The sequence below is a fragment of the Sinohyriopsis cumingii genome, chromosome 18 (assembly GCF_028554795.1).
Source record: "Sinohyriopsis cumingii isolate HCF-2022 chromosome 18, ASM2855479v2, whole genome shotgun sequence".
NCBI lineage: Eukaryota > Metazoa > Mollusca > Bivalvia > Unionida > Unionidae > Sinohyriopsis > Sinohyriopsis cumingii.
Window position 1 is genome coordinate 21,962,791 of NC_142978.1, and position 20,525 is coordinate 21,983,315.

Genomic DNA, 20,525 nt, shown 5'->3' on the forward strand with positions numbered 1-20,525 from the left:
TTGCCTGTCAGCAAGTCGTATTTGGACACGGTCAACATTGCTATAAAAGGAGATCTGGGACAAAATATTCCATTCACCAAAGGAAAAGTCACGGTGAAACTCCATTTTCGAAAACGGTTCTCTCACGATTCGTAGGTCATGTAACCAGTGTACCGAGGGGTTGCTCGACAGCGAGGACACGGTTTAGGAGATATGTTAAAATCGGCCTTTCGTTCGGTGGCCCCGGTGTTGAAACCGATGGTGACACGCGGATTGCACGCCTTGAAAGATGCGGCACTGACACAAGGCAAAGAATTTCTCTATAATGTCATCATCGACAAACAAAATCCCAAAGAAGCCTTCATGAGGGCAGGCAAAAATGCCTTGCTGCAAACGGGCAAAGACCTTTTGGGCCGACGAAAAACACCTATAAATGCCTTGCACGCTAACGAGTCAGGCATTCAGCAAGGACAAGGCAGAACTGGATTTGTTTGCCATACCCCCCACCATGATGACCATGCAAGAATCCCAATGGGTGGAATTTCACCCCGTCTCCTCTTTGACAGCCTCAGCTCCCATCGAGTTTGAAATCAAAGGACAGCCCGAAGATTACATCTATCTGAATAGCAGTTACTTGTACCTGAAAGTCAAAGTTGTCGATGAGGATAATACGTCCCTAGATGGTGATGAGGTAATAGCTCCCGTCAACAATTTCATGCATTCCTTGTTCAGTGGAGTGGACTTGTACTTGAATAACAAACTAGTCAGTAGCAGCATGGATACTTACCCTTATCGAGCGTACCTGGAAAATCTCTTGACGTACGGAATAGACGCCAAGAACACTCATCTCAATGCCTGTGTGGTATGGGAAGCTGACGATGCAGGCCAGTTTGAAGAATTCGAAATTAATACAACGAAAGAACACAATGCGGGATTTGTAGAACGAAGAGACAGAATCAAAAGTGGAGATAGTTTAGAACTGATGGATCGTTTCCATTTGGACATGTGGTTGCAAGAGAAATATTTGCTGAACGGGGTGGATGTTCGGCTGAGACTGAATCGTAGCAGTACCGCATTCCATTTGATAGGTACTACTGCTTGCAAAACTGTCATCGAGGAAGCCAGGCTCTACGTACGACGCGTGGAAGTGTTACCTAAAGTGGGAAACGACATCAGTCAGACGTTGAGCAGAACGACCGCCAAGTATCCGATCCGACGCGTAGAAGTGAAAACCTTCACCATTCCTAGGGGACAGCGATCCATGATCGAAGATCATCTGTTCCAAGGACAGCTACCCAAACGTTTAATCCTTGGTATGGTCTTGAATTCAGCCTTCAACGGAGTCTTCGCTGAAAATCCTTTCTACTTTCGACACTTTGGCGTGTCCGAGATTGAAGTCAGTCGCGATGGCAAGACCTTGTGTACCAGACCTTTCGAGCCTAACTTTGACAAGAAGAATTACTTGAGATCGTACTTGTCCCTCTACGAAGCCACCGGACAGTTAGGAACCATTACCAGTCACGGCGTTACGTACGAGGATTATGCAGGAGTCTACACTTTATGGGCTTTCGATTTCACTCCAGACCAAGGCAGCGACGAAGGACATTTCCACCCTATAAAATCAGACCAGATTCGTGTGGAAATTCAGTTTGGAAACCGAGTCCCTGATGAAACGGTGAACGTCATCCTGTATGCAGAATTCGATAATACGATAGAAATCAACAGTTTGAGAGAAGTCATTCTAGATTATTAGAAGCCATGGAAGACTGTTATCCCTCTTTACCTAGTGGAGAAACTTTGGAGATGGAATGTGAGGAGACTGTGAAAGAAGAAGAAGAAGAATCCCAAGACGAAGAAGTGATCATGATGAAGTCAAGATGGCCAGAACAAGAAGCCCATTTAGTCTCCTGTTTTGCTACATTCCTGACAGATGTAATGAAAGAATTGATCAAGGAAGAGTGCTATGGATGCCACAACGATCATCCCAGTCAAATTCAACACGACAAATGTCTGATGTTGAGCCAAGAAGAAAAATTGGACGAATATCTGGACAAAGCTTGGGGTGTCATCGAGATAGAATTCGTGTTGAACGAGTGGTATAAAGGCTTGGATAAACATTCTGCTCCTCCATTAACGCCTCTGGAGCGCCGTCGCATCGAATCTCTCTTTGACCAGAATAAGAAGTCGGAGCCAAACGCCTTTTACTTGTCAGACATTTTCAAGCAAAAGGTCAGGATCGAATTGATGACTTATCATTACCTGTGAAGAAATAAAAACACACAGAACATGGATACCTGGGAACTTTATTACCTTTTGAACCACAGTTCGTATACGGCTTCTTGGAATCCTGTCGTCTGTGCTAAAGATGAACTCCCTCATCGCAAACCTCAAGACCATCTAGCTTATGTCATCAACACGAACGACAGTCATCTCCCAGGAACCCACTGGGTAGCCGTCTACTTTCCTCAAGAAGGATGTGTGGAATATTTCGATTCGTACGGATTGCCTCCTTTGGAAGACGATATCATCGACTTTATGAGAAGAAATGCTCAGACCACCCGATTCAATAATGTGAAATTACAAGGCACAGATTCCTTGGTGTGTGGACAATATTGTGTGTATTTTCTGCATCATCGCAGCCTGGGCTATTCCTTAGAACATTTAGTGACTCATTTTGATCCTCGTTCTTCTTCAAGAAACGATGTGAAAGTAGATCGATGGTTTTGTGACCATTATGCTTATCTTTTGTCTCAAGCTAGGAAACGTAGTGTCCATCAATGGCCTAATGACTTCCAACAATGGAAATCACAATTTCATTCACAACGTTGTCAGCCCTGTTTAAAGTAGAGTGTGAATTAAAAAAAAAATGTTTGATGTTATATGGTTGGATTATTGTTAAAAAATGTTAGAGTTGTTTGTTAGTGTTAAGTGATTTTTGAATAAAAAAATGTTGTGTTTTGACAAAATGCCTTTGTCTTTTGTTTGGCTATAAGAATGTTGATTCATGCTCTTTGACTTCTTACTATCCCTCTCATGACACTCATTGAACGTTGCGGCTCGAAAACCGTAGAGGGATGTTTTCCTTCACGTCCGCGCTTTGACTTTAAGAACCGGGGCAGTTTCCAGTCAAACCGTCCATTGTCGACTCATCCTCCTACGAAGATGTGCTCCAAACTAGCTAAGCTAAACGAAGCCTACGTGAATTTGCATAGGGTCAGACACAGTCTGATACCGAAGCCAGAAGAGATAGAGAATGTGAGAATGTTAAAAGTCACTGAAGACCTGATAGAAGAGCTCTTCAGAGAAGAAGTGAACAGGGAGAAAGAAGAATGGACAGAGAAGTACAGACTTCAGAGACAGCAGCAACAGCAACAACAACAGCAGCAACAGCAGCAGCAGCAGCAGGAACCTGAACCTGACAGAGGCTTTGTCGATTGTCGTATCGACACCAAAGAGTTCTTCTTCTCTTTCCGAAGAAGCAGACCTATCGTCAGAAAGTCTATTGTCAGAGGACGTCGCATTCTTAGAAACTAAAAGATTGCCATAGCAAACAAACAAAAAAACAGCCCCTTTTCAGGGCTACCCCAATACTCTAGAAAAGAAATAACAATCGATTTGCCAGTATGTGTGGGTAGAGTAGTGTGAATATAAACACTAACTCTTTTTTTATAGTGTGAGGGTATGTGTTTGTGTATAGGATTGTGTGTTTTTGTAAGTGCTCACGTACGTTGGTGTGGATAGTAAATTAAGATCATGTTTTGTTTTTTTGTTTTTTTGCTGTTTGACGTGTGGGGAGAGTAGATTTGGGGGTTTGATTGGATTGCTTTGCGTATGTGAATAGTATATTGAAGTGATTAATGAAATTTTTTTAGAATAGTAATGGGTAGTATAAAAAAGTGAGTGTTTCTTTTAGGTCCGCGCGTTGTTTTGGTCATGATCTAGGTAAGATCAATTTTGTTTTTAAGGGGATGTTTTCCATCACGTCCGCGCTGTCAGTATAAATTGAAAGTCGCTCGGCAGTCTAGCTACCCTTGTTGATTGATCAACACCACCAGACTGAACACCAGAATTGTAAAGCTTCTAGAACTCCAGATGCACCTGGAATATGCCAGGCGCCTGTTGAATAAACTGGCCGCGGAGGCGATTGTCGAGGAGGGAAGGATGAGAGAGGAGGAGGAAAGAAGAAAAAAAGAAGAGGAGGAAAAGGAGAGAGGAAATTTCAGAATTCCAGAGACAGAAAATTGGGATTCTGAAGCCACATATCCCGCCTCTGCTCTTCCCCCAAAACGAGTGAAAAGAGACTGGGGAAGAAGATGTGTGTGTGGCGCCAGGCCAGGAAGGTGCCAGCATTAGATAGGTGCATCTGGAGTTAAAAACCAACAGCCCTTTTCAGGGCTACCCCAATACACTAGAAAAGAAATAACAATCGATTTGCCAATGTGTGGTGGTAGAGTAGTGTGAATATAAACACTGACTCTTTTGTGATGTGAGTGTGTGTGTGTTTGTGTTTGTGTTTGTAAGCGCTGACGTACGTTTGTGTGAATAGTAGATTATGGGTTTGTTTATTGTTTCTTAGCGTATGTGGAGAGTATAGTTTGGGTTTTGTAACTGATCACGTACGATTGTGTGGATAGTAGATTATGGATTTAGTTTTAATGATTTGCGTGTGTAAATAGTAGATTTGGGGTTTGTTAAATGTTGCTTCACTTATGTGGATAGTATATTATATGAAATGAGAACGTAGGGGATGTTTTCCTTCACGTCCGCGCGTTGTTTGGTCATGATCTAGGTAATATCAATTTTATGTCTTAGGGGGATGTTTTCCTTCACGTTCGTACTTTAACTAAGGTTTGATGTTCGAACCATTCTACGGAATAATAAAAACGAAGATGGTGGTTGCAAGTGAGTTGTTCAACAACTTGGTACATATATACAATTGGATAATGGATGGTATCTATGTAGTGGAGAGACTAGAAAAAGAATGGAAGATAACAGAGTATCTGGACTACGCTAAATGCCTAAACGTAACAAAAGAAGTGATAGCAGAAATGATAGAAGAGGAGGAAAAGAGATTGAGAGGTATGATAAATCCCACCCATGTCAGAGTGGGAAGCCTAAAGGAAGCACTTGACAATGCAAACAAAGTCAGGTGCTTTCTTGAAAATATGTCACATGGGACAGAGTGCTCTTTTGTGGAGAGAGGTCAGGAAAGACTGAGGAAAGCAGAGGAGTTGATGAGAAAAGTGATGGAGGTAGAGGTAAAGAAGATTAAAGAGAGATGGAATAAAGAAAGAAAAGATCAGGAAAACAAAAAGAAACAGGCTGATTTTGAAAGGCTCAATCAGAATTGGATCAAAGTCCAGGAAAAGTTTAGAGTCTTGGGCCATCCAGACTGGATGCCAGAGGAGAAAAAGAAGAAGAAAGGAATAATGGAAAAAGTGAGGACTTGGTGGAAGAAGTGGAGGAGTTAGAAGAAGAAGAAGAAACCCAAAGGCCCTTTTCAGGGCCACTCATAGGTCTCGAAAAGAGAATGACTTTCAATTGCCTACCCTTTTTTTCTTTAAAACAAATAGGATCCCATTCCATTTCCCCTTGAGGCTCAACAGGCCCAAACGTCTTTTTTTTCCAATGTTAAATTCCCTTGAGGCTAAACAGGCCCAGGGTTTTTTGCCCATGTTAAATTTCCATTGAGGCTAAACAGGCCCAGGGTGGTTAATGTTAAATTTCCATTGAGGCTAAACAGGCCCAGGGGGGTCTGTAATGCTAATTTCCCTTGAGGCTAATCTCACCCCATATACTACTATCCTAGCTACGATGTCGTAGCCTCAACTTGATTTTGTTGTGGTTGAGGCTACGAACTGATCCCATATCATGTAATGGAGCAAAAAATATCATCACTAAGTCAGAAAAACAAACAGTGTAGAAATCAACTACATAAGTATAATCATGCTGTGAAAGAAGTTTGGCTTATTTTGAATTTATTAAGCCCTTATACGATAAAATAAATTGGCATGGTTACTCTAACCTTATACTGTCCGCCATGACAGATAACGCGAGACTCTCGCCGTGACCCCTTTTCTACGTAAGGCTTGCCAGACCATATTTTGGATATTCTACGCTATATTATTATCAATCAAGTGCGAATAATCGCTTCTTGGTGAATTTCAAAGTTGCCGATAAACCGTATTTACTTTTAATGCGCAGAATTTCTGACCCAAACGGCGCCAAATTTTTACTACGATTTGTTTACATTTCCAAATAATGCGTCAATGTCCTTATATGGCACACAAACAAACGAGGCTGAGAACGGAAGTAATCATTATTTGAAATAATATGGCGGACGATCTAAACGAAAATATCGGCTAAAAAAGGTAAACGAGATTTTTCAACTCTTTCTACAATTATTTTCGATATTTCCGGTATTAAATAAGAGGACTACTCAATTTATTGGATTATATGCAAGGAATATGTTTAAAGTGTTATTATTAGGCTAAGAGAGCGCCGGGTGTGAATCACACCCGGCTTGCTCCATTAACACGTATATGCTCATGTTAGTACCCTGTCCACGAGGTACGAGTAAGGGTACTAATATTAGTACTAAGTATGATCCTAGCAGCTGTGTTTTGAACTTTTTGAAGTTTCTGGAGTAGATATTGAGATGAACCAGACATAACTGAGTTACAATAGTCCAGTCTTGAAAGTACTAATGAACACACAATTGTTTTAGTGGCATCAACTGAAAGATATTTGTGAATTGAGCTGATGCGTCTCAGCTCAAGATATGCAGCCTTGCATATGTTCATGACATGTTGGTGCAATGTGAGAGTACTGTCCAGAGTAACATCTAGGTTTCGTACTGATTGTGTGAATTTAATGCTGGCGTTGCTGATATTTATTGTTTGAGGTAAAGGATGTGAATGAGAAAGTCTTTTTGTTGTGATCAGAATGGCCTCAGTTTTATTATCATTCATCTGCAGCTTGTTACATGGTAACTTCAGATGGCAGACAAATCGAATTATTGTTCAGAAACGAAACTGGTAATAGGCAGACCTACTAACGGACCTTATCAAAACACATTACGTTGGGCTTTTATTAATTAAAGACATTTTAAAGGAATATACCAGCAAATAAATCACGAGTGTGTCTACAATGCTATTTTCCTTGTGAAAATAAGTATATAGAAGTATTAATAAATACGCAGCAAATGCAGCAAAATAAAAATAAACTATAGCAATTGTGGTTTTATACGGTTTAACATTCTGTTCATACAAATGATCTGACAGTTACAGGTGTCAATAGGTCAGCTCCAGGCTCCACACTCTATACTCCTTGGACAGGCCCCATGTCTGAATATCTCTAGATTCTGATGCTTGCCTGCCAGTGTTTGCTTTATCTGTCATCACCTTGTTATCAGCAAGTGTGAATTTCACTCATGTCAAACATAATTACTTTTAGTCTCCCAGCTAACTGTCCAGTTATTATGCCCCTATTTCAGTTCCCTGTGTTTCAAAGTTAGCTTGAAATATTGGATTTCTATATTGTATTGGGCATACTAGACTGTCGGTCTATATTTTGTACCAAAATAAGATTATTCACTGTTGTTGTGCTGTGCTTGATTGACAGGCGCTCCAAATACATTGTCTGAATATTTTTTGTGACTTTTACTAAAGAATAATTACAGTTTTATCTTGAAGACGTGGAGTATGTAATATAATCAAGAAATCCAAGAGGGAGAAATGGTGAGAATTCTGTATTATTTGTATTCAGTATTTTGTGATATTACTTACTCATTTTATCAAATATATACACCTTTTATTGTGAGTTTCAGTATATATATATATATATATATATATATATATATATATATATATATATATATATATATATATATATATATATATGTGTGTGTGAAATTGCAGAAATATATGTGTGTGTGTGTGTGTGTGTGAAATGGGTCTAACTGGAGTGTGATTTGTATTTCAGTATCTACTAAATTTACTATTATGCAAATTTTGACAATTTGTTTAACTTACATATCATCAGTAGAAAAATACACATCAAGTTCGTTAATTGGATTTTTTAACTTTCTGTTAAGTCTGCAATAGATGTTGAATATAGTTGGTACAAAAGTGTTCCAGTGTAAGAGAGTCATATATATATATATATATATATATATATATATATATATATATATATATATATGTTGGCATAGCAAATGTTTTTTTCATAAGTTGATATGTTTATCATCTTAAAATTTCTAAATTTATTATGTGAATGCAGGTGCACCATTTTTAGAAGCTGACAAATTACAATGTGGGATGTAACGACATTGGTATGGACTATTCATAAAACTATTTAAAATGTTCATATGAGGCTGGGGGAAAAATTAAATAATAAGCTTTGATGTTAGACTGAAATGCATGTAATATGACACTCGTTATATTGTCACTAACACCTGCATCAGTTGCATGTTTAGTGGTTTTGTGAACTAATAACCGGGTGCATACAGTAGTTTACACCTGGAAGAACTCGTTAGGCTCACACAGTCATTGGCTTGGGATGCTAGTGGCAGAGGGCCATTCAGCTGGGGTGTCATATTACCAGGGATAGAAACTATCCAAACGTTTGGGCCTGACCTATGAGTATACGCCTTATTATATTATAGCATTAGAGTGAGAAAGTAGTGTTCGCGTTTTCTCTGTTATGGTCAGTTGCAATCTAGCCATAAAAGTAGTTAGACCAAACCTTCTTTTTGTGTTATTCAGCAAAACATAACCTGGCGTCAGAAGTTAAAATTATGGAATAACTTGTATGTATACCATTAAGAAGCTGATCTCCGTAACAATACTGAGATTTGTTGGATGCACAAGTTTGTATTGTGACATCATGAAAAACCTCTATCAGCAACATGAAATGGACTTTAATTCACACCATCTGCCTGAAACCTGGACGAGGTGGAAGCAGGCTACGCAGTTTTACTTGGATGTTGTGCTTACAGATAAAGAAGACAAAGAATAATTAAGTGCTTTCGTATATATTATTGGTCAGGATGGTAGAGACATTTACAAAACATTTACATTTGAGGCCAGTGAAGCTGAATTTTTTTATCCACTTATCAAGACGTTTGTTGACTTATTAATAAAGCAATCCCAAGCAGTACATTACAGTAGAAAGGCACAACTTCAGTAATATGTTACTGACCTTAAACTGATTGCAAAGAACTGCAAATGTGAAAATCTACACGAAGAACTGATTTAAGACATAATTATCTGTAGGACTAATTCTAAAAAAGTAAAAGAAAGATTTTTGATGGTTGGACCACCTGACACTACAGGAAGCACTGGCTGTCTGAAGAGCAGACGAACAATACAAAAAGCAGGTTGAAAATATGCCAAACGAAGCAGCTACATCCGAAGTTAATCGTGTGAAAAGAAAGAAAACAAATAGTAAAACTGGAAAACAGAAAAGACAAACATGAAATCAGAATCCAGATTATTCAACTCTGATACATGTGGCAATCTACATGCAAAACTTTTGGTGTCCGGCCTATAGAACGATTTGCTACGGGTGTAGAATAAAAAGCATCATTTTCTGCGATGCTGCAAGACATGAAGAGGTTCATGGTATGCATGAAAACCTAGGTGAAGAGGAAGAAACATATTTTGTAGGAACCGTGACAAAGACAAACACTGAAATCTGTGACGAATACGGGTACTGAAATCTGTGACAAAGAATGCTACGTCACTCTCGGCTCTTACTGATTTACAGTGAATTATCTTGCGAAATTTATACAAATATATCTACAGTGACGGAACTAATGAGAGCACTTTTGAAAAGTGACACTGAATTGGTTTGTGAAACTGCACAGAAAGATGCGTTTGAAGAGATAAAACAAATCCTAAGCAAATAACTATTTCGATGTCAAGATGCACGTCGTTGGTTGTTAGCTTTGATGCATTAAAATCAGGACTTGGAGCACTTAGACCCAAAACGGTCATGGCATAAAATGTATGTACCTCCTGCCCCAACACTGGAAGTATCGTATTACAGAACTGGCGGAGAAGTTTATATTAACAGTACTGAGTAATTTATTTGACATGGAGATGAAAACAGAGCCTGAATCATGTTACTCGGTCGGAGTCGACAAAACCATCTTTGTCATATGAATGGAGCAGTGCTAATGCGGTCAGGCAAGCCAATAGCATTTCCACCAATGTCTACGACAGATGAACAAACAAGGTATGCTCAGATCAAATAAGAACTGCTACATGTGTTTAATCTTCACAGATTTTAATCAATATACTTATTGCCGTCAAGTACATGTTGAATCGGATCATCAATGCTCCATCTGTCGTATCGCATAGACTTCAGAAAATGCTCTTAAGACTGAATTCATATAATTTACACTTATTGTCCAGGAAAAGAGTTAATTGTAGCAGATACAATACCCGGACCATGCAGACAGACAGACACATGAGCTGAAGATGGAGAGTAAAATTTAGTGATATGTGCACATGATCGTGTGAAATATACAGACTACAGATATACAGTTAGAAGCAATAAAGAATGGCACTAAACTGATAAGAAAATGACAAAATTACGAGAAACGACACAAAAGGAATGACCAAGTGATAAATATCTCGTACCCTTTGAAATCAGAAATTTATGGAACTGCAGAGTTTAACTTTCTGAAAAGACGGACTAGTTCCACATGGAGAGAAAACTGTAATTCCAGAAGGTTTTAAAAACAAATGCATAAAGAATTACACAAAAGTCACACGTGTACTGAGAAGACAAAGCAAAGAGCAAGAAACATTTATGTATTGGCTTGGCATGAAAGCACGAATTGCAGACCCAGTATCCAATTTTTATACTTGCTAGGAAAACAGAATTTTGTCAAGTATAAAAGAACCATTGTTGTCAACACAACATACTTCAGAGTGGGAAATGGTTGGAGCAGATTTATTCATGTGGAATAATTACAACTATGTCTAGATAGTAGACTATTGTTCTAGATATTTTGAAGTTGCCAAGTCAGAAAATACACGAGCAAGCACTGTAATCACACGCACACACACGGAGTCAGTTTTTGCAGGACATTGAATACAACAAGAAGTATGGAGTTATAATGGCCTACAGTTCTCCACACATGAATATGGCCTGTTTGCAAAAACCTGGGCATTCAAGCACAGTACGTCAGGTCGGAAGTACCGCAGTCCAATGGATGAGCAGGAAGAACCATTCAGACTGTCAAATGAATTCTCAATAAGGCAACGGGATATGGAAAAGACCCATATTTATCAATATTGGAGTATCGAAATACACTAACTGATGAACAAAGCTGATTTTAAGGAGACAAAGTAGGACTCAGAATCAGAAGACAAGATTTCTGGGAATCACCTGCATGCATTATAAAAAGTAGCACTTCGAGGTCGTGTGAAGTGCAAACTCGAAATCGTGCTGCATAGGGATAACCGAGGCCATCGTTACAAACAAAAGAAACGTTACCATATATATGTACACACACACACCAACAAGGGGGTCAGCGAACTGAATAACAAAACGCCATAGTTCTGAATGAGCCAAACTAGCCAACCAACCAATGGAGATTAGAACAAGGACTAGGTGTGTAATAAGAAAGCCAGGAAGATAGAGTTAGTTCTGTTATTTTCCTAAATTACATTGTCTCTTGTTAATATTAGAAGCTGGTAGTAGTAGAGGTCACAATACTACATATGCTATATTACATTAGCTTATGCAGTGATAACAGCAGGATTAAAAGTAAAAATAGAACTATAGATCTCATTGGCAATGGAATTATATCACCGTAATTGGTTTTCATTTGTATCAGGACGTATGTGAATATTGTAGGGCTAAAACTTCACATTTTAACTACATTTGGTAGATTATTTTTTACAACTCAGCCCGGAACTATTTCAACTACGTATATTCATGTGTTAAATAAAACTTTGCTGTCAAGTTAGAATATAATTACAAAATTATTAAAAACAAAGAGGAGAAATCACTATGTGCATAATTGTTTTTTGAAACACCCACACACGCGCGCACGCGCGCACACACACACACACACACGCACGCACACACGGAGGTCAATGTAGCTACGATGTCGTAGCCTCAACTTTATTTCTTGTTGTTGAGGTCGGAGTAGGGGTACTAATATTGGTACCACGGCCAATGTCGTTTTTATAACGACTTGTGGTAATATACGGTATTAACATTTGGTTGATACAATGATCCGACAGTTACAGGTCATAAGAGGTCAGCACCGAGCTTCAACGCTCAGTTGTAACCCTAGAGGCAATGTGATGGCATTAGCGTGAGGAACTAGTGTTACGTGTTTTCTCTGTACAGTCGAGCCATTAAAAACAGCTGCTAGACCGGCAGTAATGTGGGGATCGATCCGCATGTACAGTATATTATGCACGGTGTCGTGGGGAGCAAAGACACTTTTTAATGAAGACTTGACCAATGAAGTAGTATTCACTGTTTCGTGGGGAGCAAAGACACTTTTTAATGAAGACTTGGCTAATTAAATAAGTATTATTCATTGTGTCGTGGGGAGCAAGGGCACTTTTTTTTAGTGAAGAATTCGCTAAAAAAAATAAATGTAGCCTAAAATTACATAAAAATAAAACGGGGAAAAATATGGAACGCTATTGATTTGATATATTTCTTTGCAAAGTAATAACAAATGAGTTTTTAATGTAGACAGTCAGGTATAACTTTTAATGTTTCAATGGTGTTAACGTTAAAGGTACGATGCAGTACCGTGTTCTATGTTGTTATGATAAGGCATCGAGTGAATACATATGGACGCTTAGGTCTGATAGTGTTAGCAACATTTTGAACACCAGTGGTTAATTTATATGTTTTTTTTTCTTTCTGTATTATTATATTTATATTTTATTTTGTTTCATGCTCAAACTCGTTTTCGTTAGGAAAGAAAAAGAAGAAAGAAGATCGTTTATATTCACATTAAAACACCCCACCCCCTGGTTTATAACCAGAGTATGTGAACCATGAATATAGATGTATTTTGTTTGTAGGTTGTCTTTTTTTTAAACACAGATTTTATATAGTTGATTATTTTATATAAATAATTTGAGAGCATAACACTTCAAAAATTAGTGATGTTGACTTGTAACATCCATATATTAATAATATTTTTTTTTTTCAGATATGGATGCAAGGATCAATTTTAGAAGAATGCATGATGGGCAGTTGTATTTTGGTTACACAGAAGTAGCCAAGCAGGTGGCTCAGGCAAACAAATCTGCAAAGTATGGTAACTGTCTACCACCAGCTATTGTGAGGCAAAATGCTCTTGATTATGTTCACAAAAATGGAGGAGATATAACAAATGATTTGCTTGTCCTTGGTCAGCATGTTCTGCAGTTTGGGGCATACCGGGGACAAACATTTAAGTGGATGTTAGACAATGGTCTTGGATATGCAGCGTGGTTGGTAGATGGCCTTCGTGGAGAAAGGCCTGTTGAAACACCCTTGAGTCAGAACAAGTTCCAATTCAAGCGTTATGTAGAATCGTTTCCAGAAGGAATAGAGGCAGTTGAGAGAAAGAAAAAGGAACGCCTTTCAAAGACATCAGGATTACTGTCTCAAGATCTTGTCAAACCAGGTCAAACCACATCAGCATCACTATCATCACTTTTGGTTGGGCGACCATTATCGGAACATGCAATAAAATGCAAGCTGCAGAAACTTGCATCACAGAAGTTAAAGTCTCCAGTTAAAACTGGTAATTTTTAACAGTACCATTATATAAACATGTATATAATTAGTTATATTGTAAGTCATATAAAATAATTGATAACAATGTGATTATTTTTTACATGGGGGGGGGCAGTTACAGTCTATAGTAAATGTTCTTCTAATTGTATATAAAAATGCAAATAAATGCAAGCTGCAGAAACTTGGATCACAGAAGTTAAAGTCTCCAGTTAAAACTGGTAATTTTTAACAGTACCATTATATATACATGTATATAATTAGTTATATTGTAAGTCATATAAAATAATTGATAACAATGTGATTATTTTTTACAATTTACATTGGGGGGGGGGGCAGTTACAGTCTATAGTAAATGTTCTTCTAATTGTATATAAAGATACTGAATATATCCAGTAAATTTACAGTTGACTCCAGCAGTATTGATGAAGCCGATGACTATGAACTTGTTGCTGCCATGGATAGGTTTGAAGCTCAAGCTAGTCAGTCAGGTATACAAGGTAATGTGTTTAGATGATGGAAGAGTTGTAAAATGAACATGACAGAACATCATAATTTGTAATATTTCTTGTACTGTTCATAATAATCGATTTGATTTTACTTTCTAAGGTCTTAAAATGATAGTTATTTATAAATTTTGTTTGTCTGGCATACTTACAAAAGCCCACATCACAATAAAATTACTTAAGTTATGGTGTCTAGTTTTTGTATAGTTTATTAAAGAAAACATAGCATTCTATACCTTTTACAAAGTACATTATATTTTCATATTATGATTTTGTTTATATTTAGACTCAAGCATTTTATAAAGGTAAGAGATCTTAAATAATATTTGGTGTTGGAATTTGTCACACATTATTTCATTTTCTTCTCCTGTAACCTGCTTAATAATGTCTTACTAATATATATATATATATATATATATATATATATATATATATATATATATATATACACACACACCCTTCTATTACTGTTTTAAGAATTGAAAGTCACTAGCTTATAGGTTCTTTAAACTACATGTTGTTTCAGGCTTGTAGTAAAAATGCTGAAATATAGCTATTAGTGCAATACGGTTGTGGTGGTGGTGGTGTTAAGATTGTTTTAATTATTTTTTATGCTTAATACATTTTGTTTATTACTTGTTTAAAAATAAATATTTATTTTTGTTTGAGTACACACTGTCTAGCATAATGAAATTTTAAAAAATTGAAAAAAAAATGTTTTGGTTGTGAATCAATAATACAAGAGTCGTTATGTAACTGGGTAGTGAAGAATGTTGCTATTGATAGAATGACTTAATTTTTATCTTAGCTTTTGCTAAGTGACTCTTAGGTGTTATCGAAAATATCTGAATGAATATTATTTCTCATTGTCTGACTTATTAATATTCAACTGCACATGTTAAATGTTTTTATATTGAAAATATTGAGGATAATTATCTTTATAGTTTTATTTTTAATCTCACCGGCAGTTGCACAGCTTTCTGCTGAGGTACAATTACATTCATCAAAAAGTTCAGAAACTACAGTCCCCAATGAGATGGAAAAGTCTTCTGCTGTGTCAAGTACAGATGTATCAAATAAAGGTACATATTTTAATGCAAGCATTTATTATTGTAGTTATTAATGTACAGGCATTGTTCAAACCAAACCACATATTTTTCTTATTGGTTTGTTGTGTAGTTGGTTTCTTGGTAAGACTATAATTTTTACATTTCATGTGTATGATCTGATTTGGTAGTTAAATGGTGGAATACTTTCCACATACTTGGAGAGAGAGACATGTGATTATTGTTTTTGGTGCATTGTTATGTGAATGTCATGATTCTAGCTCACCTGGTAATTTAAATTTTTTTAAAATAATTTTTTTACATTTCTGTATATTCAAAGATACCTTATTGCCACCGGGCTGGAAACAGTCACAAATTAGAAAGAGAGGCAGCTGGTATTCCATGTAGGAAATATGTTAAAAGGGCTGATGTCATCATATGCAAAAAGTGTGGAAAAGGAAGAAACAAAGAAGATCATAAGCAGTACTTTGGAAACTGGTTCTGTTCACAGACATCTGCAGAGACGTACGAAAAATGGAGAACCAGATTGGAAGAAAAATCCTATAGGAAGAAGAAGAAGATCGAGTGAACAAATGTCCAGTAGGAAAAGTTTGAAACTGGAAATAACATTCTCAGGAATAGTCACCTTTCTTAACAACAAGCAACATCAGAAAAATTGTAATGCTGAAAATCCTATAAGAAGAAGAAGATGGAGTGAAGAAATGGAAACGTTTGAAAATTGAAATAACTTTCCCAGGAGTAGTCACCTTTCTCAACAACAAGCAACACCAAAAAATCCTAATGCTGCCTAACTTTTTAAGTTAGAAGGTCCCAAGCCCTTACAAAAGCAGAGGGAGATTTTTTAGCATCGTTGGTAAGTATCCCTATTTTTCAAAATGGTGGAATGTAAAAGTCTTCCTTCTCACATGGAACTCAAGACATTAATTTTCAAGCTCATTTATTAAACTATTTTAGTAATTTCAAGACAATTCTAATAAATTCGTATAACTTAAACTCTCCAATGATGATAGATATCTTATGCTATTCTGACATGGCAACGGAATTTATAAAAACCTTTTGTAAGTGTTTGGGGGGGGGGTCCTCTTTTTTTTTTTTTCAAAACCCTGTCAGAGAAGATTGTTCCCCATCTTATATACAAGAGGGCGCACAATGCTATATGAGATATTAAAAATCACATCAAAAGGAATATGGTACGACAATATTTAAATACATGTTGAGCAGTAGCGATTTAATGGTGTTAATACTATGTTCACTCCCTTTATTCGTGTGTTTAAAAGGAGCTGAACTCTACGCCACAATTCACTTCCCCTGACGATATAAAACAACATGAAACGACCGTATGGCGTCTGTTTAATCGATGAAGCATATAGACCGTATTGATGGTACTAATTAAGTTCGCACAATAAACCTATGCAAGTTGGATAAATTTCTGAGAGCTCATAATCAAACATGTGTTTATCATAAATATATTTTTGTATTTAAATGATAGAACACAAGCCATTTTCGATATGCCCGTATACTTGTGTCTTCTTTACAAGTAATGAAAGAACAGATAAAATGTTCTATTCATTATTTTATATACTTTGGAACAATTATTCCCTCCCGTTTTGTTTACTTTTGATTATTATTTTTTTCTTCTTTTCTTTATGTGAGCTTATTTTGGGTCGGGGGGGGGTATTAAATAATCACCATGTTCATGTAAATACATTTATACTGTTTGTTGGGTGAAATCATGGCAAATAATATCATACTCGTTCACTTAATATGTAATTATAAGACAAATTTGTTGAAGACAGTAAATACAGATTTATTAATCAGCAGTATATGCTGTACATCAATTTAAATACTTTCCGGTGACAAAAAAATCTTACAATGAAGCTTGTTGTCGAACTAGCTCATTAAGATTGTCCGCCAGCATATTGTCGTGTAAGAGAGGCAATCTCATTACCAACCCGAAAAAATTTGTAATAGTTACTTCCTGTAGTTAAATGTTATATATCAACGTTAAATATAAATTTAAAAAAACCCACACGCACCCACAACCCCCAATAAAAACCAAAATCCACAACCCCCCAACAAAACCGAAACCAAAACACAAAAACGTGAACTCTACTGGGCGTAATGAAGCGTTACGGATGGCATGTATAATACCTGGCAGATACTCTTTTTAAATTAAAAAAATCACTTTGGAAACTAGTTACGGAGGAATACAAGCAGGTGGCTCAGGCAAACAAATCTGCAAAGCCTGGCAACTGTCTACCACCAGCTATTGTGAGGCAAAATGCTCTTGATTATGTACACAAAAAATGGAGGAGATATAACAAATGATTTGCTTGTCCTTGGTCAGCATGTTCTGCAGTGTGGGGCATACCGGGGACAAACATTTAGGTTGATGTTAGAAAATAGTCTTGGATATGCTGCATGGTTGGTAGATGGCCTTCATGGAGAAAGCCTGTTGATACGCCCTTGAGTCAGAAGTTCTACTTCAAGCGTTATGTAGAATCATTTCCCAAAGGTTGAAAGAAAGAAAAAGGAATGCCTTTCAAAGACATCATCAGGATTAATGCCTCAAGAGCCTGTGAAACCAGGTCAAACCACATCAGCATCACTATCATCACTTTTGGTTATGCGACCATTATCGCAACATACAATAAAATACAAGCTGCAGAAACTCACGTCACAGAAATTAAAGTCTCAAGTTAAAACTAGTTAAAAAAAATTACAATACCTTTATATATACATGTATACAATTAGTTCTATTGTAAGTCATGTAAAATAATTGATAAAAATATGATGATTATTTAGGATTTAAAGTAGGGAGGGGTTTCAGTTTATATTTGTAGTAAATGTTCTTCTAATTGTATATATAGATACTGAATATATACTGCAAATATTCAGTTGACTCCAGCAATATTGATGAAACTGATGACTATGAACTTGTTGTTGCCATGGTTAGGTTTGAAACTGAAGCTAGTCAGTCAGGTATACAAGGTAATGTGTTTATATGATGGAAGAGTTGTAAAATGAACATGATAGAACAAGATGTATTGAAATCATAATTTGTAATATTTCTTGTACTGTTCATAATAATCTATTTCCTTTTACTTTTCTAAGGTCTTAAACTGATAGTTGATTATAAATTTTGTTTGTATGCCATACTTAAAAAACCTACATCACAAGAAAATTACAGCCTTTTCTTCAAGTCAAACTTGGAACAAACTTAGAACAAAATTCACAATTTCATTGGCCACTTTGTTCCAAGTTTGTTCCAAGTCTTCACCAATGAAAATTAACCTCCATCTATGACGTGGTTCATTGTGCCAAATTTGAAGAAATCTTCTGTATACGCCATATTGGAAAAAAGAATAAGCAAGTTTCTTCAAGTTGGGTTCTTATATTTTCTTAAATTCTTATTCAGGTTAGTCGAATATGAATTAATAAAATAATAAACCACACTCACCCCACGTACGTACCCTTTCTCCATACTGGTTTATATCGCGCTATTACAGTTTTTTACCTTGTTTGAATCGTATACTTTTCATCGATTCATTTTATATACCTTTCACCAGAATGTTCCCAGTCTTGGCAGTTTTTCTTATATTTGCACTTTTTAGCCTACTCGTCCAATGAAATGAATTAAATATTGATCACATTTGGAACATATATAGCCTTCCTTTCAGAAATTGCTTTTAGTGAACTGAATTGTATGACGGTCAGACAAATGTGTCATACAAAATCTGCCCAGAAATACTCAACTTTTAGGCCGAGTTATTACAGTTTAATGTTTGCACTATTTGACATTGTTATCACCCACAAATAATTTATCATTGATTTGACTTCTTATAAACATAATCTTACGCCCGTGTGTTATTGCGTTGTCAAGAATGGAATGTAACTTGGAACAGACAAATGTCTCGTTACGGATTTAGCCAAGGTCAGTATAGTTGATCTGTCATTAAGGAATGATACATTGACCAAATATATCGACAGAGTCCATCAAATACGTTTATTTTTCATTCTTTGAAATGTATGTAGCTTTGCATATTTTCGTCACTGATTTCTTTATGAACAGACGAAAACTTTAACAAGACAAATTTGGGCTAGATAAACATGCTTGATAAAACATTTTGGTGAATAAAATATAGCCTTGAATTGTATGCAGGATATTTGGCTGTGTTCTAAATAGGGCCTAACCAGAAATCGCCTCGGCCGAATATCCCGTTTTTCGGTACTATTTGGAAGTATTCGCCTCGGCAAATAATACGCGCACAAATGGTTACAAGTAAAATAATTCAATAAATATCGAACTTTTAAAAAAACTTTTTTAATACATAATAATTTAGTTAAAAATAAATTATCATTACACAAATAGTTAACATTTAAAGTTTAAGCTTTGCATACGATAATGAAACAAACGGTACTCTCCGGAGTCGCACCTACTACTCGGTTCGTGCCTGGATCTGGCAAATAGTACATCCAAATACTCGGATTCGGTACTCGGTGAAAATTATCTACTCGGTTAGGCCCTAGTTCTAAAGTCCTTTTTTATATGTGTATTCCTTTGAAATATTATTCTATTCTTTTGTTTTTCTTTTCTAAATATATCTGCAGGACAGTGAACAAAATACCAAAAGTTAGCGCAACCTCAACTGGGTATATCTTGTTTAGAGATACTCATGAGGCCATGATATTTGCCCAAGAGAATGCCACAAAGGACTGGCCACAGGCCATAAGACAGGAGAAAGTACACCAGAGTGCATTAAAGTACACCAGAGTGCATTAAAGTACACCAGAGTGCATTAAAGTTGGCAGAGCAGAATGGCATGCACCAACCTGATCTGTTTACATTGCGTGGGTTTTATGAGGTCCAGCTTGGAAAGTACAGGGGACAGACATTCCGCTGGTTCATGGAGACTGCCATCAGCAGTGCCAGCTATCTGGTTTGTCAGATGGAGAAGGAAGAGGGTAGTACACCTCAGACACCTTTGGGGGATAACAAGCAGCAACTAAAGGTAATTGAGTCGATTCATTCTTGTCAAATTAACTTGTAAATATGAGCAAGATATTGGATATCATGTGGAATATAATACTATAAAGTAAGATCATTATTGTGACAAAAGATGCATATACTTATTTTTCTTTTTTTCAGTTTCATAAATACAATCTTAAAAATTTCAGCTGTACATGGAAAGCTTTCCTGCCGGAC